This window comes from Danio rerio, chromosome 5 (genome assembly GCF_049306965.1).
Source record: "Danio rerio strain Tuebingen ecotype United States chromosome 5, GRCz12tu, whole genome shotgun sequence".
NCBI lineage: Eukaryota > Metazoa > Chordata > Actinopteri > Cypriniformes > Danionidae > Danio > Danio rerio.
In genome coordinates, this window is record NC_133180.1 from 11,842,982 (window position 1) to 11,868,571 (window position 25,590).

The window sequence follows — 25,590 nt, forward strand, 5'->3', positions numbered from 1 at the left end:
AGGAAGCTGCCTAACTTGGTTTGGTTTTAGGACAACTGGGTTATGCTTTATGAACCAAACTGTCCCATGCGTGTCAAAGTCATCTTGAGAAAAATCTGTTAGTTGAATAGTCTCAAATGCTTCTCTGATTACAGGATGTATGGTCAGCACATTAAGGAATTCTTCGCCAGCTTGTTTACGACAAGACTCAAGTAGCTTCTTCACCAGACTAGTGTTAGTCCCGAGCAAAATGGCTATTCCTTCTCGTTTTACAGGGTCAGGGCATACAATCGCAAGTGTGTCAATTATTTGATGCACTCCAGCTACACTCTCTGTAAACTCAAGTCTAAGGGGCAAGTACCCATCATAGGGGTATTTATGCGAACTTAAACCCCATATCTCAAGGTTTTCCACAGGCTGAAGTTCCAAGTGTTTTAGATAAGTGTCATAAAAACTGCGGTATAATAGAGTCACCTGTGAGCCACTGTCAAGAAGGGCTTTTGCATAAACACCTTCTATCTGGACAGGCACTTCAGAAACAGGTCCTATCAACCCTTCAGGCAATCTTGGTTTACTGGCATCAAGTAAAAAAAAATCACAATTGGAACGTGTTGTCCCAGGAGCCCCGTGCCGTTCCTTCACTGAACTCCTGCCCAGTTTCCCTGCAAACGATGCATTTTGATCAGCTTTTGATTTACTTTCCTGAGGTCCTCTTGTCCCTTGCATTCCCACTTTTTATGTCCATCCTCACCACATTTGTAGCAAAAGATCCCAGGCACTGGTTGCTGGGTGAGTTTAGTTGGTTGTGATTTGTCTCGTTTCACACTCTCAGAGTTTTTACTAGATGTTTTCTGAGGAGCACACTCAGAAGCACACGTTGCAGTAGCCACATTCAATAGGTGACTCATCTGTGAAGATAGCTCCTTCACCTCCTTCTTCAGGCTTTGTAACTCAGAAGGCCCATCTGACTGAGGAGAGATAACAGTGGCAACCGAAGCTTTGACATTTTCCCTTGCAGCCACCCAGTGTTCCTCCTCACGTATTTCCTTCATTAACTGTGTAAAAGATGGGGGATTCTGCAAAGTGTGAGTCATTCTGATTCGCAGAGCAACCATATCATTGGTAAGTGCTCCTTTAATTAGCTGCTCTATTCTAGCTTTGTTTATTCCAGCTACATCAATCCCACCCTTTAACAACGCTCTGTGAAGAAGTTTATCTAAGCAATACAAGAAAGCTGAAAGTTTTTCTCCATTATCCTGGTAAGTGTGACGAAATTTAGCCATCAAGTCAGGCCCACACTCAGTAGTTCCATACGCAGTTTCAAGAGCAGCCAAGTACTCAGTTGCAGTGGCAGATGGCTGGCTCACTTTTAGAAACCTAACGATATCAGCAGCAGGACCTCGCAAACTCTCAACAATGCGTTGTTTCTTAGAAGCTTCAGTGCATTGCCATTCGCTGATCATTTGTGCGGCTTGCTCCATCCAGATTTCATATTCTTCCTCACCTGGAGGAACAGGTTTCAGGCCTGAGAACAACCTTAGTTTTCTGTAACTGGGTCCATCATTAGACGCTTGATTACACCTGTCCACTAATTTACCTATGGCATCAACTAAATCCACATTAATATCAGATTTAGGAGAATGCTCCCCCATCAAAATGGCTTTCACTTCATCCATAGACTTGCCCTCCTGCTGCATTAATGTTAACAACTTGGACTGAAACGTGTCATTTTCAGGAGCAGGGTTCTGAACTTGTAGTCTACCTACAAAGTGTACAGGCCAGGGTCCAGCTTCACTTTCAATACCTATTTCAGGTGGTATGGTGCTTGGATCAAGATCAGTTCTAGTCTCCACTAACACAAACAAATGTTTTCCAGTCACATCACCACGTCGACCATGAATTTGAGTACGACCAAAAACCTTCACTGTGTTTAACACTTTCTCAATAGTCTCATCACTAGTGTTCAAAGGAACATTGCTTAACACAATGGCACGTGAGGAATTTATGTTCTCCTCTGTACTCCATTGAGCAGTCTGAGAGATATCCATACTTCAACTAATGAGTTACTATGCAAAATAAGCCACAAAAATGTATCAATAATAATTAACACTATTTCAGATAATTTTTTTTTTTCTGCTAAAGAGAAAAAAATATCTGGTAAAAAGGAAAAAACAAGATCCCAGCGGTGCCTCCAAAAATGTAACCCTTTTCTTAACCTTAAGAATTATTTTTAACTATCCTGTTCAGAAATACCTGGGTTCCCGGCAGTTGAATGGTGAATTAGCCGGTATTTTTACTCCTTTGTACTCTAAAAAACTAGTTTTAGCTGAATTAAACTATTACAGTGTGTATATGTTTGCAGTTTGCTTGTTTTGTGCTTTATATATGAATTCAATATATAACAAAAACACAATGAGATGTCAAATTTAGATTTTAAGAAAAATAATAACAATTTATTACAATTTTGTTTAAAGTAAAAAGAAAATAAATAAAATAAAAGAATCAGCCCTTTATCTACATCACAAGAAAATAATAAAACAACAACAATATAATAGAATAAAGAAGAATAAACAATTTAAATGGAAATCCCACTAAATAAAGTTTTACTCTATCAGTCAAAATTTATCACCTTAATCAAAATAAAATATGTAAACTAGCCTTACAAGTCTAAGTGTTGTTCTTTACTGACTTCTTTTGTTCTATATTTCTTATGTTTCCTTACATTTTGTTTTACCCCAAATTAACAGATGAGATAAAAATCACATTAAAACGCTTCTGAAATAACACCTCTAAACACTATTAACTCAGATCGTTTCACAATTGTAAACAAAAAATGAATAAAGTGAACCTCCAAATCTTTACAATTTAAAAGGTCTCAGTCTAGTTCACAAACTTATTATAAATCAGTCACAGTCATAACAGTCACAAAGTCACTCAGTCAAAAAAAAACATTAGTATGCATACTTTAACGTTGGGGCCCAGTTCGTTGGTGCACATTCACAGTTGTATTGTTTCAGAACGATCTCTCAAAATGCAATGATGATGTCACTTACGTCCATCCGATGAAAGCCAAACATATAATGAAATCCCTCCTGCACAAAGCTGTGATTTACCGCTGTCCCACGCGATAATTCCACGTCCAGCGCTGAAACAGGTCTGTCCAGTTCAGAGCAGCATCACCACCAACTCAATCAGCACAGTCACTGTTCACTCAGGTAAATGTCATTAGCGTTAGCAGCTATGCTACGAGCATGGTGTCCTCAGCTGAGAGCATACACTCGCGTGATACACGACGATCGCAAAGCGAAAACTCCACAGAGAGAAAAGCAAAGAAAACGAGCTGAGTCCCAGTCACTTTTACTTTCACTTTGAAGACTTAATATTACCAATATATCGTCTCCCAACTATGAAAACACATATGACGATCTGCAGCTGCTTCTCACGAGGCTCCTCTCTTTTTTTTCTCTCGCTCTCTCACTCAGCTTACGTTATGATGTCATCTTAAAGGAACAGTAACTGACCAGCAAAATAGTGCTCTCTGAATATGTTGTGTCATAAAAATACAAAAATCAAATGTTGCTGGATTAACTACTTACATGCAGTTAGAAATAAACAAAAAACATATTATAATCTGAGAATATTTTAGGGGTCCCTACAAGTATACAAAGCAAAAGGTGGCTACTTTGAAGCTAGAATATGACATATTTTCAGTTGTTGCACACTTTTTTGTTATGTATATAATTCCACATGCATGTGTTCATTTATAGTTTTGATGCCTTCAGTGTGAATCTACAATTTTCATAGTCATGAAAATAAAGAAAACTCTTTGAATGACAAGGTGTGTCCAAACTTTTGATCTGTACAGTATATCCTGTAGTTGCTACTGTTGCACTCCTAGTTAGACATCAACTGCATTTCGTTGCCTTCTACTTGTACATGTGTAATGACAATAAAGTTGAATCCAATCTAATCTAACAGACAAAAAAGGTCAAACAAGCCAAATGAACAAAGTACCACAAGGCAAACAGAAAACAAACAGTACTTACACATCTCAGGCCCCGTTTACACGAGTGCGTTTTAGTTTTAAAACGATGTTTTAGATCAAAAATGATCCGCATCCACACTATCGTTTCACCTAGCGTCTCTGAACATTTCTCCGTCCACACTACGCCACCAAAAACGTATATCACGTGACCATTCGCGCACTCTGGGCATGCGCGTTCTAGTAAAAACAAAAAGCATGCGTCTCGCTCGGCATTTGGTTATTGTTAGTCAACAAACGCCGGTTAAACAATAAACGTGATGGCAAAGAAAGCAAGAGAGGTATTTTTGTGGACAGACGACGAGGTCGAGTTGTTATTAAACGTAACAAACGAATAACTGCACAATGGCGCCTAAAACAGACAATAGTGCAAACAACGCTCCCATTTCTGTGTCCATGTTGTTGTTTACAGTACTGTCTTCCGGTAGCATTAAAGCCATGTGTTATAGTCATGTGATAGGGACTTGATGAATAAGAGAAGGATACGCAATGACACAAAAGCCCCAATCAGGTAGCGAATCTCAGCAGTCCCGCCTCCGTTTTCAGATGTCTCCGTTTTTCATCATCCACACTAAAACGGAGCAGCAGTGTTTCAGAATGAAAACGGCCTCTCCAGCAGTTTCGAAACGCTCCGTTTACGGCGCTCGAGAACTCTGGCGTAGTGTGGACGGATGGCATAACCGTAGCAATACTTATGCGTTTTAAAACGAAAACGCATTAGTGTAAACGGGGCCTCAGTAGTCACAAACTTTAACACATACAATGCACTGTCCAACATACAAACATTTTAAAGAACACAAAGCAAGTGACCAAAGCAAGATGGGTGCCAATGTAACAGGTATTAAATTTATTTATGTTTTCGTTATAAATTCACGCAAAATCTTTGTTTTGTTGGTCATTAATATGTAAGAAATAAAGAGAAAATGTTTTATTTTTGTTTTGACGCGTCGGCGCGATGACGTCATTGACGTGCGTTGCCGCGATGACGTCAGTGACATAGCGCGCGCTTTGCTTCAGTCTGTCGGAGGACAGAGCAGAGCGAGCAGTAGCAGGCGTAAGAGGAGTTTTAAGAGAAGACTAACTGCATGTTCTCTGTTTGTGCAGCACTTAAATAAATGAGACCGCTGAACCTGCAGGCAGACTCCAGCTCTTTACTTTACACAACACAACACAACGCAGAGGGGTAGTCGAGCCGTTAAGACCGGCCCCGGCTACACCAAGGAAGTTATAACACTTTAAACTATTAAAAATGTTAATAAGTCACTTTTTTTCAACCTTTCAAGATTAAAAGTTGTCAGAAAAAAAAACCAAAGTCTCATAATGCAATTCAAAAGCAAAAAGAAAAGGTAAAAAATAAAAACATGAATCACAAAATACTGAAAACTGCTAATTTACAGATATTTTTAGAGCGTGGAAGGTGTTAATTGAAATATGACTCATTCAATCAAAAATGGATTGTTTTCTTATTAAATCTTCTATTTTACTCTGAATTTTGAGATTGAGTTGGGTCGCAAGCACCACTTTACAAACCTCTGTTCACTCCTACAATTGTCTGAAAAAAGGGGGGTTATATGAATATTTCAGAAAAATCAAAAAATAAATCATTCACTGCGATTACAGTCTGGTTGGCATTTTGTGGCTTATTACTTGTGTTTGATTTGTATCTTTTCCACATGAAGGCTCATCCGTCATGATGACATTTGCATGCACTGTTACAAAGATGTTACCAAAAAAAAAGGAAAGAATGTAAAATGTTATTCCCAGAGTCACGACAAAACCGTCAGTGTTGAGGTTGAAAATCTCCTAATTCCCTAATTAAAAGCTTTGAACACAACAGTCTCTTGCACATGATTATGAGGATACAATCAGGGAATTTGAGGATGCTCAAAGTAAAGTTGCACTGGTGAACGCTTGAAAGCAAATTGCTCCTTTCTCTGATGTGCTGTCTTTAACTGGAGCCATGCAAATGAATCAAACATTTCACTGTGTGCTTTGCAAAAAAAAGCACACATTTTGTAGAAATTGTCTTTGCTCAGAGGTTTTAGAAGCTTTAGAAGAATTCTCAACTTACTGATACTTTCCCCTATTGCTCTTTCTAGATCACAGCTAAAAAAAACAAAGGTCTAGCAACAATTTTAATATATATTTTACACATTCAGTGTTATATGGATCTCCATAGAAATGCAACAGAAACTGGTCATTTTCCATGTTTCAAGGTATGAATATTTGGATCACAAATCAATGGAATCAAAATAGAGATATTATCAAAAACATGTATATGCATTAGCTTTTTACAGCGTAATACTCATTACTCACGAGTACTTTAGAAAGGGCTAATGTTCACTCTTACTTTGAGTAATATTTACAAAAGACACTTTTACTCTACTTGCACTACATTTTTAGGCAAGTAATGGTACTTTTACTTGAGTATGATTGTTCAGTACTCTTTTCACCACTTCTTGATGTGGCAGGAGGGAATATGGGGGGGAAAGAGTAGGGACTGACAATTTATCCACAAAGCAAATCCGACTACGCCACCTGAGAGGTTTTCTCCCAGGAAATAGAAATTGGCTTAAACCTTACTCTTAGGCCACACAGGTTCAGTTCTCGTATGGATAGGCAAGAGACGTGGGTATAGTATAAAAGTACAAAATTTATTTTCAGAATTTGTGGCAAATTAAAATAGTCACATAACATTCTCTGAACATTTTGCCAGCACCTCCCTCCAACGCAACTGCAGTAAATAAAAAAAATAAAGAAAACAAATTTATAGAAGACAACAACAACAACGTTATTACAAAGTAAATATGAAAATGAAATTAACCGGATGAATAAATTGAATAAACTAACTTACAGGGCTGAGGGGGGGGGGGGGGGGGGGGGGAATCACCAGTGCTTCGTTGTGTTCAAAAAGCACACTTCCACACACACACACCACACTAGATCCACACACTCCACACTTCCCAAACCGTCCACAGCAAAATGTCAAGTGCAGTGACACCACCACCACCTCAAGATCCTGCACCCATGGGACCTCAGTTCCTGCAAGGAAAATCAAATCAATATACGTGATAAATTATACAAGAGGAAAACAAACAACAAACCAAACACAAGAAAACAAAACCAAATACAGCTTCTGTAGTTTCGCTATAGAAAAGCAAGATTCACACAGAACACAAAACTCACTCTTTTGCACACCGAATCACACAACCAAACAGAACAAAAAAAATCACAAATTAGATAACAGTAGCAATAGGAGATAGTAGTAGCAGGTCGTAGTAACTACAGCAGTAAATAGAGCAGGTAACAGTTAGTAGTAGCAGTTAGCAGTAACTGCAACAGTAAAGTAGCAGCAAGCAGATAGTAGCAGCGGGTAGCAGTAGCAGCTAGTAGTAACTGCAGCAGTAAATGTAGCAGCAGCAGAAAGTAGTAGCGGGTAGCAGTAGCAGCTAGTAGTAACTGCAGCAGTAAATATAGCAGCAGCAGATAGTAGTAGCGGGTAGCAGTAGCAGCTAGTAGTAACTGCAGCAGTAAATATAGCAGCAGCAGATAGTAGTAGCGGGTAGCAGTAGCAGCTAGTAGTAACTGCAGCAGTAAATGTAGCAGCAGCAGATAGTAGAAGCAGGCAGCAGTAGTCAACAACAGGGGTAGTTCTTTCCACTAGAGATTTCAGGATACAAAATCTTTCAAACACGACCGGAGTAATGTTACAGATGCTAGATCTTTATTTATAATCGCCCAGGACAGAGAGGGAGAATCCTACAAGAGATATGCACATGCAAAACGGTTACTGTTTGCAAAATCACACGCTAGCATTCCCCTTTAATCTCTACATAAGAAACTTACCAAGCCAGGAGTAGTACACTCATGTATTCACAAATTAGTCATCTCCATTTATGCTACAAGCGAGCTGAATGGATGGCAGTCATTAACTCCATGGCAACAGACAGGAAAACCAACGAAAAACCAGGCTAAAAATGAAACCACGATGATTAATCCAAACGTTATCGAAAGAGAAAGAGAGAGAGAGAGAGCCAACCGCTAACATACCTGAAACAGATGTCAACAAACGCGGAACGAGAAAGGCGGGGCTGGAGGTGACACATCACCTAACACAGCCAACCGGCTCTAAAATAGGCAACACTGGCCCCTGATTGGCTGTTATCAACATCAATCACTACCACTTATCCTATACACGGTCACATTGAGATACATATACTACACCCTGTTTTGTGTCCCTGTCAGAACAGCAAATTGGTGATGTTTACATCTATCTTTTGTATATTCCTCAGCTATTTAGGGATTGGTGATAGCGTTATAGTGCATAAGTGTCAGCTTTTATCTGGTGTCAGTTTGTTTTACTTAGAGTACACTCAGGGGTGTCTAAACTTGGTCCTGGAGGCCCATGCTGCGTTCGAAACCGCATACTTCCATACTATATACGCTAAAATCAGTATGCGAGCCGAGTAGGATGTCCGAATTCATAGAATTCGAAAATCAGTAGGCAAGAAGTACCCGGATGACTTACTACTTCCGGCGAGATTCTGAAGTGCGCATTCCATGCACGCTGCGCTATCCCACAATGCCCTGTGAAAGAATTCATGAATGGAAGTGAGGCGACGCAACTGACGCAGGTAGGTCACGTGACCATGACAAAATGGCGGATGTAGTACGTCCGAATTCCATTCATACTTTTCACATTAATACTGTATAGAGCGTACTTTTTAACGGCCGAGTAGTACATTTAAATTCAAATGCAGTACCTACTGAGTAGTAGGCGGTTTTGGACGCAGCCCCGGTGTCCTACATATTTTAGTTCCAACCTCAATTAAGCACACCTGACTCAGCTAATCAAGCTCTTTCTAGGTATACTATAAACCTCCAGACAGGTGTGTTGAAGCAAGCTAGAGCTAAACTATGCAGGACACTAGCCATCCAGGACTGAGTTTGGACATCCCTGGCCTAGACTTATATTCGCCTGTAAGGAAAAAAAACACTGTAAAAACATTTAGTTGTTTCAACTTAAAAAAAGGTAAGTGTCTATGCTTCCTTAAAACTAATTCACTTTAATATTTGAGTTGTCTTAACTCAGGTTAAAGTTGACAGGACTTGACAATACAAGTGTAGTAGCGTCAGGGCCATGCCCACTTGGGGCCCCTGCAAGGGGGGAGAAAAAAGACACTTTCGGACTGTCTTTTCAGGCTAAGTGCAAATAGCGCACCTAGTTGGAATAAGCTATATTCACAGTTTACGCCCATCAATTACTGATTGACAGAGACAACATGAATAAAGAGCAAATCATCATAACAGCGTGAGTGGTGTACTTCATAAAGCGCACGGCATCATCTTTTGACGCGATTGATCAAACCGATTCGAATCCACCAGCTGCTAAACTCGTGCTACTTTTTTCTCCCTATTAGATATCAGATTGGAAATATATAAATTTTTACTAGGAATGTAACATTTTTTTAAAAATAATGCAAATGTGATAAAGTCACAAGTGCCTTGTGGGTATTTAATAATGTTTAGCCCTAATAAAAGTGCCTCCCTCTCTGTAAAAACTACTGTCAGACAACTGTATTTTCTCTGAGCAAAAAAATCGCTTTTACATATAACTATAATTATTATTGTTATATTTAAATTTTCTTTCTTTCTTTAACTAAACAGAATGCTGTAATTGGTCAAGTGCGGAAACACCAGTTTTGAAATAACCCATGCTTTACTGAGCGGACTGTAACGTTATTTGTCATAGATCAAAACTGAGTGAACAAGTGGATTTAGCAAATGTGAGAAAAGGAGAGAGGAGGCATCTTTATTGAGGCATGTTACATACACACCTTCTTCAAACAGACCCATGATCAGGAAAATTAGAGTATAGAAGAAGGCGTTAGATGAGTAAGCTAGCATTAACCAGGTGGAGGAGGCTAACGCCAGAACAGCGAGGACTGGATTCAGAGAGAGAGAGAGAGAGAGAGAGAGAGAGAGAGAGAGAGAGAGAGAGAGAGAGAGAGAGAGAGAGAGAGAGAGAGAGAGAGAGAGAGAGAGAGAGAGAGAGAGAGAGAGAGAGAGAGAGAGAGAGAGAGAGAGAGAGAGAGAGAGAGAGAGAGTGTGATTTCGGATACTTTCAGGTTTATAATCAAGTTGATCTATGCTGCTTGTCTAATCTTCATCACGAGAAGAGTAGAGAAAATACAGGGAGAGGAGGAGAGAGACAGTAAATCATTAATAAGTGTGTGTATTATGAAAGACTCAGATTCATAGAACTGGATTGGTGAGGCATTGTGTGATATGCCATGCCAATACAATGCTTTATACGTTTGTAAAGCTATACATAAAAATACCCTTAAAAAAATATATATATATTTATTAGTACTATATTATATATAGTACTGTTTCAGTGCACTTGAACAAGTATACTAAAAATCAATTTTCACTAGTTTTATTAGTATTTTTATTCAATGCTTTGAAAAACTAAGTTAAATCTTTGTAGACTATAAATACATATGTACTATATATCCTTTATTTAAATATGTGGGCAACAAATTAAAGACTCATTTTATTTAAAAATTATTATATCATTCTTATTTTTTTAATTCAACAATAGGGGTGCGGCCAGGTAGGGGGCCTTGCAAGACAATGTGCCCAGGGGCCCATGTGTTTTTAATCCGGGCCTGAATAGCGTGATCTAGTTAACTTAAATAGATAAGTTGTTGTAATGTAATTAAGAATGATGCTAATAGGACTTTATAATTCAAGTGTAATGAACATGGTTTAAGCTTAGTGAACTTAAATATTCAAGTTGACTCTCTCTCTCACACACACACACACACACACACACACACCATGTACAAATTTTGTTTATTCAATTTACTTACAGATGTCACTACTTCAAAATGTTTCCTTTACCGCCGTTCTTAACGCCAATGGAGGTACCTACGTGCGCCAGAAGCTTTTGGCCAATGGGTGGCGGTTTAAGCATAGATTTTTAGCTTTGCCTTATTACAATAGAACGGTACTTCATGCAGGCCCGGCGCCAGGATGTCATTACTGAAGGGGCATTTTATTCTCATAGGGGGGCGCTAGACATTACAATTCAGGCTGTTTATTATTCATTTGCATTTAATATCAATTGCATTTCCCATTTGATATCAATCAATTGGCTTTATTTTTATTTTATAATTTATTTCTTTTTTTATTTCTTTTTTTATTGATGTCATAACATTTCTAAAGGAGCTGTTGACATAGAGTTGAACCAGATTTTGTAAAACCCCAAATCCAATACAAAAAAAAAAATAATAATAATAATAAAATAAGCTGAAAAATTAGTTAATGACAATGTGATGACACAAAGAGAAAGGCTTTTTGGTTTTGGCAACTTAAATATGCCTCTCATGTGGTGAATGAAGTCACAAGCATTGCTCAGGAGTGATTTTATCAGACTTCAACAGAGTGTAAAAATCTTGATTCTGTGGGTCTCATCTATCAAATCTGAGCTTTATTTTGTATTTTCTATTAGATTTAGGTCAGGTGATTGGATGGGCCATTCTACAGCTTGACTGTCTTTCTCTAAAAGCATTTGAGATTGTCCTTGGCTGTGTTTTGGATCATTGTCTTGCTGAAATGTCCACCCTGGTTTCATCTTCATCATCCTGATAATTTAGATGTTGGACCAAAGCAGCTAATATTCATTTACAATGAGGATTGCTGAAGAACTACTGAAAGATTTCAGATGCTACCTGGGCTTTCACTGAATTTCTACACCTCCCTTTCTACATGTGTCCAATGCTTTTACCCTCATTTAATTTTATTACACATAACTTAATGAGTTACTTAACTTAATGAGTAACTTAATGAGTTAACAAATTATTTTTTGTTTTCTTATATGTATTTTGTTGGTTATTACCAACATCTGGTTAAAATTTCAAGTCAACAGCACCTTCAGAAATATGTTTTCTTAGAAAAACGATGACGTTCAATACTTTTACTAATAATTTCACTGTATGCAGCGACACTTTTCCCCACCCTTTATTCATACGCTCATGATGGAAACAGCAATAATACCCACACATGGAAAATGCCTCCATAACTGCATGACAGTCCCGGCTGACCTTTAACTAACAGGAGGAGAATCAGTGCATGCGTGTCTACCAGATGAGGCGGCAGATTATGGATTCGCCACAAGCAAATATTCATGTTTATGTAGTCATACATAACAATCAATGAACTCGCAGGCACACCGAGCAAATTGCAAACATTCATATGGGTTCAGGGGGTGTAATACAGCAGGTAATTTAAGAAAGAATTGAACCGGGATGTAGGTCATGCTTGTTATTGGGAAAATAATTTACAACTACATTGTTTATGGACCGCAGCTGTGGCACGCTGTCGATTTCAATAGACAGTACAATGCAATTTGTCTCTTTCTTGGTTTAAACAAATGAACGGGAAAATTTAACACGTTATTAATACATCAATGCATAGACAGAGTTATAGACTAAGCAAAATCGTGATTTTGAGGTACAGCAGCCACACACATACATTTTAAGTGTATGAAAACCCTTTCTCTGTTCATTTATGATGAAATCTATTAAAATCAACAGCTATAGACTGTAATACGTACATGTAAAGGGATAGTTCATATGAAGCCACTAAAGGGATAGAAATTGGGAGGAAATATTAGTTTTTAAATAAAAAAATAAAAAAACTGAGCTTCAGTAAAGCTCAATGTTGTGCTTTGTTCGGATTGTTGTGTTAAATAAAGGCTTGACTGGTTGACTGCCCTATTTTAAGCTTTAATATTAAGCTGAAAGATTTAGTTTCTGGCAGGATGACCTGCTTTGTGATTTTCAGGTAAAGTATAATAGACCCCTGTCTCGATATATTGGCTGTTTATTAATATTTATCTTGATATATTCTAGATCACTAATCCTACTCAATTTCTAAAACCAACAACTACCTTAATAACTATTATAATGATATTAAATAATACTCTATTGAGTTTAAAGTCTTATAATGGGTTGGCAATGGTGTGAGTTGTACCTTAAAATAAAGTGTTACTGAAAAAGAAAATATGGCAACACTTTACGGTAAAGTGCAGGAACTCATGTGTGAATTATGCATTTATTCATTCATTAGTATGTCATGAACTATCAGGAATTAACTTGAGTTCAGTGTATTTTATTTATAACATGAGATAATAGATGTACAACACATTAAGGAAGACATTAATTTAGATATGTAGATCTTTTTTTTTCAACATTTCATGTTTTAAAGATAAGGTTATGTTTAGGTTTAGATAGTGAGATTGGTGACTTTAATGTTAATGCTTTAATGTGACTTTAACACTGCAAAAAAAAATCCTTTTCAGAAATAAGATGTCAAAATAATTTGAGCTTTTCCTTTAAGACAAGCAAAATAGTCTTTCCGATAGGGTAAGCTAATTAATCTTAGTTTTTGGATTTAAATAGAATAATATTGTATATAATAATATAATAATATATAATATAATTTTGACAGATTATTTCTGAAAACAAGGCAATACTTTTAGTTTTTTTTTTAGAAAATGCTTCTTGATGTAAGAAGTTTTAGATATGTAGACTAGAAACAAGACAATAACTCAAAGTTAAAAAGCAGTGTAATGCTTAGATAATAAGGCCTGATATATTTATAGGTAAAAATAGATGTCATGTATGTGCTGTGATTGGTCAGTGTTATTAGGGTTTGTTTACTATAAAAAAAAGACATGGACTAGCTTGATACATCATAATTATTGAAAAAAGCATTACTCTAACATCAGTGTTCTTTCCTGCTATGCATTCATGAGGTAATCTTGCATTTTGCCAAATCTTTTAATAAGTCACCTATATAATTTTGTCACACTTTACTTTATGTTGCAATTCTTGCAATTAACAAACCATTAACTAAGATTTTAACTCACTAAAAAGTCATTTGAGTTTGGGTTTATGCATTAGGTAGTAGGATTAGGGAGAATGAATGCAAATATTTTCTGGGAGACACATTGTGTATGTTTGTACACAATGCAAGAGATTGTTATTTCATATGGTCAAACATGAAAAAAATATTGCTTTAGGATACTTTAAGATCTGTTTATGGGTTTTTAATGATATAAGGGGCAAGTAAACGATGACAGGACATTCATTTTTCAGATAAGCCATCATTTAGACGACAACAAAATACTCCTTTTAAATCATTCAACAAAGATAAAGTCATGAAAGAGACATGGTGTTAGACATCCAGCGAACCAGTTTGACCTCAGCACACAGAACGCATCGTAAACAGTGAAATACTGCCAACCGGAATCAGCGTCTCTATCCCTGTCCTTATGCTGTATATCTCTCTGTATAAGCAGTGATCCCTCACTGGATCTCAAAGTGAGGGATTTGCTACAGAGCAGAGACAGATGTGCCATGCCCCGTCCTCTCTTACCACAGTCTATTCGTTTAGCAGGATTACAGCCTGTCATCTCCGGGGGGCCGAGGCTCTCTTAAAGGGCTGGTGCACCCAAAGGACCCATTCACATAACCAGCTTGTCCTCGAATGGACTCCCACTGCACTTGGGACCTGGTTACCTGGTTGGGACATCAATTCTCTCCCAGCCAGGGATGTGTTACCCAAACAACGATGTAACTCGTGGGTAAACTATTATAGTATGATGCATTGTTTGGGAAATGAATGATGTTGTGACAAGTGCTTGATCGCAGATCTATTATTTGAAGCTAGTTTGTTAAATTGTAAAACATCTGTAATGATGTAAGGATGTTAGATATGTAGATGAAGTCACATAAATTGCTCAGGTGTGATTTTATTAGACTTCAACAGAGTGTAAAAATCTTGATGATTCTGTGGGTCTCGTCTATCAAATCTGGACTTTGTTTAGTATTTTCTATCGGATTCAGGTCAGGTGATTGGCTAGGCCATTCTACAGCTTGATTGTCTTAAATTGTAAAGCATCTGTAATGATGCTCTAAATTTATCATTATTGATGTTGCTTTAATGCGTAGGTAAACGGCACACAAAGGGTCTATATTTCTTCTACAAACATTATTGAGAGTACTCTACTCCAGGGGTGTCCAAATTCAGTTTTGAAGGGCTGGTGTACTGCAGATTTTAGCTAAAACTTGCTAAAATCTGCAAGGATGCTTCTAGAAAGTCTAGTAAGAGCTTGATTACCTATCCAGGGTATGTCTGATTGGGGTTGGAACTAAGCTTTGCAGGACATCGGCTCTCCAGGACACTTCTGCACTATTCTAAAACTAAAAGCCACTTACAATAGCTAACATGTAGGCTAATCTCATGTATAAATCAAATATAATAAAATAATGGAAAATTCATTCATTTTCTTGTCGGCTTAGTCGCTTTATTAATCCAGGGTTGACACAGCAGAATGAACCGCCAACTTATTCAGCATATGTATTACACAGCGGATGCCCTTCCAGCTGCAACCGATCTCTGGGAAACATCCATACACACTCATTCACACTCATAACACTACGGACAATTTTAGCTTACCCGATTCACCTGTACCGCATGTCTTTGGACTGTGGGTGAAACCGGAGCTCCCGGAGGAAACCCACACGAATGCAGGAAGAACATGCAAACTCCACACAGAAACGCCAACTGACCCAGCCGAGGCTCGAACCTGCGATCTCCTTGCTGTGAGGTAACAACACTGTGCCACTGCATTGCCCTAATGGAAAATTATTTTCATTCATTTGGTGCATATATCTGCATTTATATTGAGAAATTAATATTACTATTATTTTTTTCAGTAGACAATTGTTTTAATATTATTATTATTATTAATATTATTACTATTTCAAAGACCTATTTATACAAGTTTCATACACTCAAACATCACACTTTCAAAACTATCTGTTAAATAAAAGTTTCTCCATTTTGTTATTCTCAAGTGTTTTCATTTATTTATGGTTGTGAATTGCATTATGGAAACTTGATCTCTGCTATGTCAGCTTTTGATGTTGAACTGTATAGTTTAACAAGGTGACTTTATTTACATTTTAGTCGATTGAAATAGTATAATGCATAACAAAATATATGGAGTAATAAGTCAGAAAAAAAAAATAATATAACAGAAAATGTACTGGCGGCTTATTACAAGGTTTTTGTAATGTAATATACAACACCAACCCAGACAATATATCTCTTTAAACTATTGAAAATGTTAATAAAAGTCACGCTTTTCAAAGTTTACTGTTGTTGGAAGAAAAATTAAGGTTCCATGATGCAATTCAAAAGCATAAATAAATAGGAAATAATAAAAATAAAAAAAGTTCTACAAAAACATGATTTACAAAATATGAAAAACCTTGCATATACAGTACAGATACATTTTTAAATTATACAAATTAAAACTACACTATATATATATATATATATATATATATATATATATATATATATATATATATATATATATATATATATATATATATATATATATATATATATGGTGACAACAGATAGTAGAAAATAGAAAGTCCTATTTGTTTTATTTCGGCTAGAATAAAAAATTTTTAAAGCCATTTTAAGGTCAATATTATTTGCCCCTTTCAGCGATTTTTGTTTTTGATAGTCTGCAGAACAAACCATCATTATACAATGACTTGCCTAATTACCCTAACCTGCCTAGTTAACCTAATTAACCTAGTTAAGCCTTTAAATGTCACTTTAAGCTGTATAGAAATGCCTTGAAATATATCTGGTGAAATTTTATTTACTGTCATCATAGCAGTGATAAAATAAATCAGTTATCAGAGATATGTTATTAAAATTATTATGTTTAGAAATGTGTTGAAAAAAAATCTTCTCTACGTCAAACAGAAATTGGAGAAAAATATAAACAAGGGGGCTAATAATTCTGATTTAAACTGTATGTATGTATGTATGTATGTATGTATGTATGTATATATATATATATATGTATGTATATATATATATATATATATATATATATATATATATATATATATATATACATACATATATATATATATATATATATATATATATATATATATATAYATATATATATATATATATATATATATATATATATATATATATATATATATATATATATATAGCTTGCATTAGTTTGAAATAATGTAAGGTATAAAAAAAAATTATATAGAGAGAAATAAAGTCTGTAAAATAACAAAAACATTTACTGGTAGTGTATTATTAAGTTCTACAAAGTTTATCACAAAAACACCCCAGACAATATAAGACATTTAAAATAATTTAAGACACTTAAGTACTCAAACTTGGTACGGTTGCATTGAACAGGGCGCGACTATTCCCCCTTTTGGATACGTTGACATACAGTCAAATTGTTTGTTAAACAGATCCACCACTTTTGATGATCGTACTTTCCCAAAGTCATCATGCTTAACATATTAGGAGGTTTGCTAAAAGTGGCAGCTGTCGTGCAGCAAGCGGTTGCATCTTTAATAAAATATGACCGTTTGTGTTCATTGAGAAGAAAGAATGTTTGATAAATCCATAAGAAAAGTCCCTTAAAAGTAATGTTGTGTCTTCAGTTTTGCGCTTAGGCACCCTTTGCACTCACACTACAAGCATACCATGCCAAAGCACAAATAGCCCAGGCAATGCGGTCATGGTTCAAATAGCTTAACCCAATCCTGTTCCTGGAGATCTACCTTCCTGCAGACTTCAGTTGCAACCTTAATCATAAGCACTTGTCTTTAAATACTAAGTGCTCCTTCAGGTCCTACTTGGTTGGTTTAGTTGTGTTTGATCAGGGTTGGAGCTGAACTCTGCAGGAAAGTAGATCTCCAGGAACAGGATTGAGCACCCCTGGCCTAGTGTGAGTACACCCTTAGAGTATACACAGCCAGAAACTAACTCACAAACAGCATTAAAATCCTGAATGGATGGTTGAAAGTACACATCTAGAGCTATATTCAGAGAAACACTGTGGCTCTTGATATGTAGTTTCAACCATCCTTCCAAGATTTCGATACTCTTTGCTAATGTTTGTTGGAACGATGGATTCAGAAAATACCAAATATGTTTGTAATGACTTGCAAACTTGGCTAACAATGGTTTTGGGAAACATACTCCTGAGTGTTTCTAAACAGGTCTGAATGGGAAATGGATGTTGATTTGATCTAGAGTGTGCGATGACACCTCTGACACAGTCCTCATGGGCTCTGTGATAAATATTTAAAGAGCAAGAGAAAGAAATGTTTGATTGGAAAGAGAGAGAATTATGTGGGAAAACGAAGTGGGTGTGCGTGAGGAAAGATGGAAGGCAAATGGCAGTCGACACGCTGCGCTGATTAGATATTCCTTTTGAAGGTAGGTGTGGTGTCAGGTTTGCTTTGAGAGGCTTTTCTGAGGTTGATGTTTCTGGGGTAACAAAGATGTGTCGAAGAAACATTCGCTGATGTGAAGACTTTGTTACTCGCTTTTCTGTGGCACTTTGCATACAGCTGGCTGCTAATTTATTGAGCGTTGATGTTTGGCATCTTATGGGCAGACATGTTTGACTAACATTTTCTGCCATGGAGGGTTCACGACATCTTTATTTTCACACAATGTGTATGTTTTTTTTTATGTGCTGTGAAGATATTGCATGAACAATATGCAGAAAAAAAACAAATGTTCAATGGAAACTTTTATTTCTCAGGACTTTGAAGGAAAAGGTTAGTCTAAAATGGAATTATCATTTTATTCTCCTGTAAAACACAACAGGAGAAGTTTTCTATTTTATTGTGGACATCTTACAAACTGCTAAAATAAAAATCATACATTTACACTATAAAAAATCGGCCAGTGGTCAATTATTTTACAGTCCCTAACCCAGTTATCTTACAAACTTTTTTGATTTTTTTTTCTTAAATAAGCACATCATATAGGTACACTAATTTTCTTGTCAGCTTAGTCCCTTTATTAATCCAGGGTCGCCACAGAGGAATGAACCGCCAACTTATCCAGCAAGTTTTTACACAGCGGATGCTTGGGGTGTCAAAATTAATTGTTTCTTCTGTGCACCGCGATGCAGACGCGGACAATTCGGTATCGATTCAGTAATAATCATAACCGGTTATTATGTACTGACGTCATTTATCTTCTATGCGCTCTGTCGCGAGGGAGGTGAGCGCCGGTATTTACAACACTCAGCCAACTCAGGGTCGGCCCGTGGCATAGGCACCATAGGCAAATGCTAAGGGCGCTGTATATCCAGTGGGGCGCCAGAAATGAGCGCGGTTCAGTTGGATTTGTTTTCCATATTCCTGACACACATTCAGTTATAGACGGCAATAACTCAAAAACCTCTTACCCTAAAAAGATCTAAAGTGTGTTTCCTACAGAAAGACAAAGCTAGATATGTTTCACAGCTGTTTTTCTTTTTTTCGCTCGACATTACGAGCACTGCTCCGTTTAAGCCCTCGCAATCTGCGTTTACTTTAGCCGGCAGAGCTCGCGCTGAGAGGAGCTCTCAGTAAGGGACCGTCGGAAAAGTGCTTATTTTTTTCGTTTTTCTGCTCCGCTCAGCGCGAGCTCTCCCCATTGCAAGGGCTTAAGTGTGTGTGTTTGTGTATGTGTGTGTTTGTTTGTTTGTTTGATGCTGTCTATGTTTGTGAATGTGTTTGAATGAGAGACAGTGTGGTGCTGTGTGTCTGTGTGTTTATACAGACAGCATGTTATAGCCTCCCCCCTAAAATATAACACTGTATAAAGAAAGCATCGTCAATGCACCGTGATGCACCGAGATATCGAATTGAACCGAATCGATGGCATGACAATCGTAATCGAACCGAACCATGAGACCAGTATAGGTTCACACCTCTAGCGGATGCCCTTCCAGCCGCAACCCATCTCTGGGAAACATCCACACATACATTCACACACACACACTCATACACTACGGACAATTTAGCCTACCCAATTCACCTGTACCGCATGTCTTTGGACTGTGGGGGAAACTGGAGCACCCGGAGGAAACCCACACGATGGCATGGAGAACATGCAAACTCCACACAGAAACGCCCACTGAGCCAAGGTTCGAACCAGCGACCCAGCAACCTTCTTGCTGTGAGGCGACAGCACTACCCACTGCGCCACTGCATCGCCCCATCTCCAGACATGATAGCTTTGTGAAAGAGGATCCAGAATAAAATGTTAGTTTTTCTATTATTGGAATGTTCTGAATGCCAATATAAAAATAACTCTTCCATTTATAACTCAACAAACCATGTTTTTTTTATATTTTTTATAACAAAATAATTTGATTACATCATTAAATGGGTATATCACCCACCAAATGATTATGTTTTGTTCATTTACTCACCCTCAGGAAGACCATGACTTTCTCTTCTCCCATCTATCATCAGTTGCTTATCCTGGGCCAGATTGCAAGAACAGCAGTCTCAACAGGGAATCTCAGACTTCCCTCACTTTCTCCAGCACTACCAAGGGAATCACAAGAAATTTCTAGGCAATCCAGGAGTCATAGTCCTTACAACATGTCACTGGTCTTCCCTGGGACCTCTTCCCAGTGAGACAAGCTCAGAAAACTTCCCCAGGTAGGTGTCCAGAAGGAAGCTAATTGCTTCCACCTGATAGATAAAATCTTCTTTATTTCTATATCACTTTTATAATGTAGCCCCAACCAAGCAAGCCAGAGGTGACAGTGGCAAGAAACTTATTCTCTATTTCCACCTGGGGATACTCATCCCGAGGTCCTCAGACTATGTAGTGCCACTGATTCGGTCCAAGACCAGCGACGAGATGATCCCAAGGTTTCCATAATCCTGGACCAGGCCGTATCCTGAGCAGCTGCTGTGGTGATCATGAAGGAGTTGAGAGCATGAGACTGATTCCAGTGATCCTCCAAGGACAGACGAGTCTTTGCAGAGGTCCAGCATTCTCCAGCCTCCGGCGCCTAGACTGCAGCTCTGCACAAGACGTTTGGCCAGTGGAGAAATGGTCGTGCCCAACTGAGCCTGATTTCTCTCGTGGTTTTTTAATTCTTCACTTTCGGTAATTGGTGAAGTTTTTTCCTCGCCGCTGTCGCCACTGGCTTACATGGGTCGGGATCTGTAGAGCTGCGCATCGATGGATTTGCTCTTCAGTGTTTGGACTCTCAGTAGTGATTATTAACACACTAAACTGAGCTAAACTAAACTGAACTTAAACACTAAAAACTGAACTGACACTGTTTCAATTTACTATGATCTTCTATGTGAAGCTGCTTCGACACAATTTACATTGTAAAAGCGCTATAAAAAATAAAGGGGAATTAAATTGAATTGTACCAAAACTCTATTAATTGATGGAAGTGGCCAACAAACCTTGGTAGAAGCCAGGGTCAATCAATGTGACCAGTTCTCCTCTGGCCAAATGTAAATTGGCAAAGCTAAGACATTGGTTAACTTGATCATTTAGAAGCTGCAGGTCTACACTACAGACTAGCCAAAGGATCAATGCAGATACTGGGGTGTTTGCAGGAGTCTTGAGGGAGTTTGCGGTCTTGATTCAATGAGCACGACAACCATGTGCCGAATTATGTGAACCTTGCGATTAAACTTTGTATCTGAGATCTTGTCCTTTCGGTCGACTATGATGAGAATGGGAACATGGATTGCTACTGAGGTCACAGTAGCAAAGAACCAAAACTTTACCAATTGACAAAATTGGTGAACAATATTACTAATGTTGTGGTCTTTTTAATCGACAATAACTTTAATTGTTATCTTTAACTGTTGTTTTAGATAATTAAGACTGCAATAAAAGGAAGGGCAAAGGCAAATTTCATTGTATTTTGTATACTGGTAATAAAGATTCTGATTCTGATATTTCTGATTCTCAACAAACCTTGAGAGAAACCAGGCTCAGTCGAGGTGACCAGTTCTCCTCTGGCCAAACATAAAGGAGTAAAGCTGCAGTCTACGACATTGGTTGGCTAATGAATGATAAACATTCATCATGTAGAAGTTGCAGATCCATGTAGGGTTATCACTTCAAACTTGCCAAAGGGATCATTGCAGGGGTTTGCCTGTCACTGGGGTATTTGCAAGAATCAGTCCTGTGTTCTTGACTTATCAATGAGCACAACAACCTTCTGCCAACTCTAAGATTATGTGAACCTTGGGATTAAACCTTTTATCCGAGATCTTGTACTTTCAATCATGACCCAAACATCATGACCATGAAGTAAGTAGGAACGTGGATTAATTGTTTAAAAAAAAAAAAAAAAAAACTACAATCCAGAAGTGACAGTAGCAAGCAATAATCCATCAACTGATGAAAGTGGTGAACAAACCTTGGGAGTAAGCAAGCTCAGTCGAGGTGACCAGTTCTACTCTGGCCAAATGTAAAGCTACAGTCTAAGACATTGGTTGGCTTGAGAATGTTGAGCCTAAATCATTTAGAAGTTGCAGGTAAACAACAACCAACAACAACAACCATCTGCCAGATCCAAGATTATGTGAACCTTGGGATTAAACCTTGTTCTTTGTGTCATGACCCAAACCTCATGACCATAGAGTAGAAACCTGCATTGATCAGTTAAATGAGAGCTTTGCCTATTGTCTCAGTTCCTTCTTCACGCAAAAAGACTGGTACACTGACCACATTGCTGTGTCACTCGGCTGCAAACGGTCCCTGTCAACACTATGCAGGTTCAGGCCTGATGCACCCAACAGGAAAGCATCCTCTGCAAATAGCAAAGATGATATCCTGTGGTCCATAAACCAGACCCCCTCCAGCCCTAGGCTGCACCTAGAAATTCTGTCCATAAAATAAACGAACATATCCAGTGACAAAGGCCAGCCCTGTGGAAAATAACATACTGCAAGCTATGTGAAGCAAGCTTCTGCTCCGACCTGACCCTATACTCCCAGAGGACCCCACAGAGAATGACATGAGGGACACAGATGAATGCATTATCCTTGTCCTTTTTTTCTTCAGATCATATTCTTTAGTAGAACATTAAAGAAGAATTTTAGCTCAAACAGAAATCCTTGGTGATTTATTAAATGTCAGTGGCAACCAGCAATTTGAGAGTTGCAGACAAAACAAAATAAATACCTGTATTTATTAATGAGACATGTCTTGTGAATCAAAAACAATCAACAATGTGCAATAAACTGAACATTATATACATTATTTCCTTTCATTCACAGCAACCAGTCCAAGCAACATTTCTTTACTATTAGCATATGTTGGAACCAATTAAGGTTTCAGCATTTTTGATCAATATTACGTTTTAATATTGCACATAATATTGATATTGACGATGATATTTTGTTGTTTTTACGTTGTGTTGGTAAGTAACCAAATTGCTATGTCTGTCTGACGTTGGACATTAACGACGGCTTGATTTTGGGTATTGACGTCAACCCAATTTTCATTTCCGATCAAAATGCAATGTCCCAAGATATTGGGATACAACATCAATCTGATGTTGTGTTGATGTCCTGTGCCTTCTGGGATTTATCTTTGCAGTATAAAAGTAGGATAGTTATACATAAATGAAATCTATCTATCTATCTATCTATCTATCTATCTATCTATCTATCTATCTATCTATCTATCTATCTATCTATCTATCTATCTATCTATCTGCTACCGATTTGATATCGATAAATTGATGTCTTGTGAATCAAAGCAATCAAGAAAGTGCAAGAAACTGCACATTATATACATCATTATTTCCTTTCAATCACAGTAACCAGTCTCAACAACATTTCTTACTATTAGCATATGCTGGGACCAATTATGTTTTCAGCATTCTTTGATCAATATTATGTTTTGATATTGTAACATTCAAGTTTTTTACTGCTTGTTTGATTAATGTTATCCCAGCAGACACACAACGTCATAATATGTTAATTTTAGGTTAGATTTAAGTCTGCAGCATCTAAGGACAATATTATTTTGACGTCTAATAATGACGAGAAATGGCGTGGATGTTTTGTTAATTTTAGGTTGTTTTGGAAAGTGACCAAAATCCAACGTCAAGCCAACATCTTAAACCAACGTCATATTGACGTCAAATACTGACATTTATTTGTGAGGTATGGCAACCAAAATCCAACGTCTGATAGACATCATAGTGATAATATCCACAGAATATCAAGCTGAAACATTATTAGATGTTGATCTTTGGTTGATTTTAGGTTGTGTTGGAAAGTGACCAAAATCCAAGCCAACGTCGAGCCAACATCTTAAACCAATGTCATATTGACATCAAATACTGACATTTATTTGTCAGGTATGGCAACCAAAATTCAACGTCTGATTGACGTCACATTGGCAACATCCACACAATGTCATGCTGTAACATCATTAGACGTTGATAATTTGTTGTTTTTAGGTTGTGTTGGAAAGTAACCAAAATGCAATGTCTGTCTGACGTTGGAAATTGACGTTGGCCTGATGTTGAGTTCTGACGTCAACCCAATTTTCATCTATCTATCTATCTATCTATCTATCTATCTATCTATCTATCTATCTATCTATCTATCTATCTATCTATCTATCTATCTATCTATCTATCTATCTATCTATCTATCTATCTATACAATAACAATAGATAGATCTGTCTGTCTGACCTTTTCTCACTTGTGTTATTTCTCCCAATTGTGAGTTTGTAGGCCTCCGCAATTCTAACTGTTTATATATTAATGTATTTAAAACTAACATTTTACTTGTAATCAGAACATGAGTAAACAAAAATATAATGAATAATAATGAATCCATTATACAGTTACGAGAGGGAATACAATCCACAAAGAACTGTAGATGTGTCAGGTGCTTTCCCAAACAAAAACATCTTTGCTAACTGATGCAATCTAATGTGAGTGACAGGTTTGCTGGAGAAGAGGGATTATTGCTTTTATCTGTAGGATAGAAGAAAACTGTCATGCAGGAAGGAAAAATACAAAAGGGAACAATATGGAGACAGATTCCAGATTCCAGGATCCATATAACTAACTTATACTGCATGTGTCACTTGCATCAGTTTCTGTTTAGTAATTTCCACCAAAAATTAACCCTAATCCTAATGAATTAATTAAATTTACATTTAAAAAAATGTTGAATTAGATCATTTTAATTATCCAAACTGACCAAGCAGCAAAAATTCTTTTTTTTTTTGAGTCAACCAGAATGGAAGTATCTTTACATCATGTTTCATCTAACTTCTAGTCTTTGCACTTCATTGTCTCTGTTTGAGTGTCTAAATGGCGCCGCTGTATTTCATTTGGGGAGTGAACTGACCACATAACCATCTGCTGTTGCGCATTTCATTGCTTGTTTTGGCCAATCTGCATGCACAATGCTTTGAGATCACATTAAGTCTCTCATAATAGACTGCATCTTCATATCCCATAACACCCATAATTTTCCATAATGTGCCTGCGGTTAAAGTCATATTTGTCTCCATGCCTGCCTATTAGATTGCATGTATGTCGATATGCCCTAAAGCAATGATTACTCTGCAGTCTATATGCTAAGTTTGGATGCAAAACTAAGATTTTGGATGCAAACCTAAATTA

At 37.3% G+C, this 25,590-nt stretch overlaps 1 long non-coding RNA gene across 3 annotated transcripts in view; it reads right to left on the reverse strand.

The window, feature by feature from the left end:
- Positions 1-25,590, reverse strand: part of LOC141385758 (uncharacterized) — an 82,184-nt gene that overhangs the window by 19,860 nt on the left and 36,734 nt on the right. The window contains exon 3 of one of the 3 annotated variants that reach the window (XR_012406731.1): positions 15,551-15,728. The exons of the other annotated variants lie outside the window; for them this stretch is intronic. This is a non-coding gene — a long non-coding RNA (uncharacterized lncRNA). The remainder of the gene's footprint in view (positions 1-15,550; positions 15,729-25,590) is intronic. 3 annotated transcript variants of the gene reach the window in all.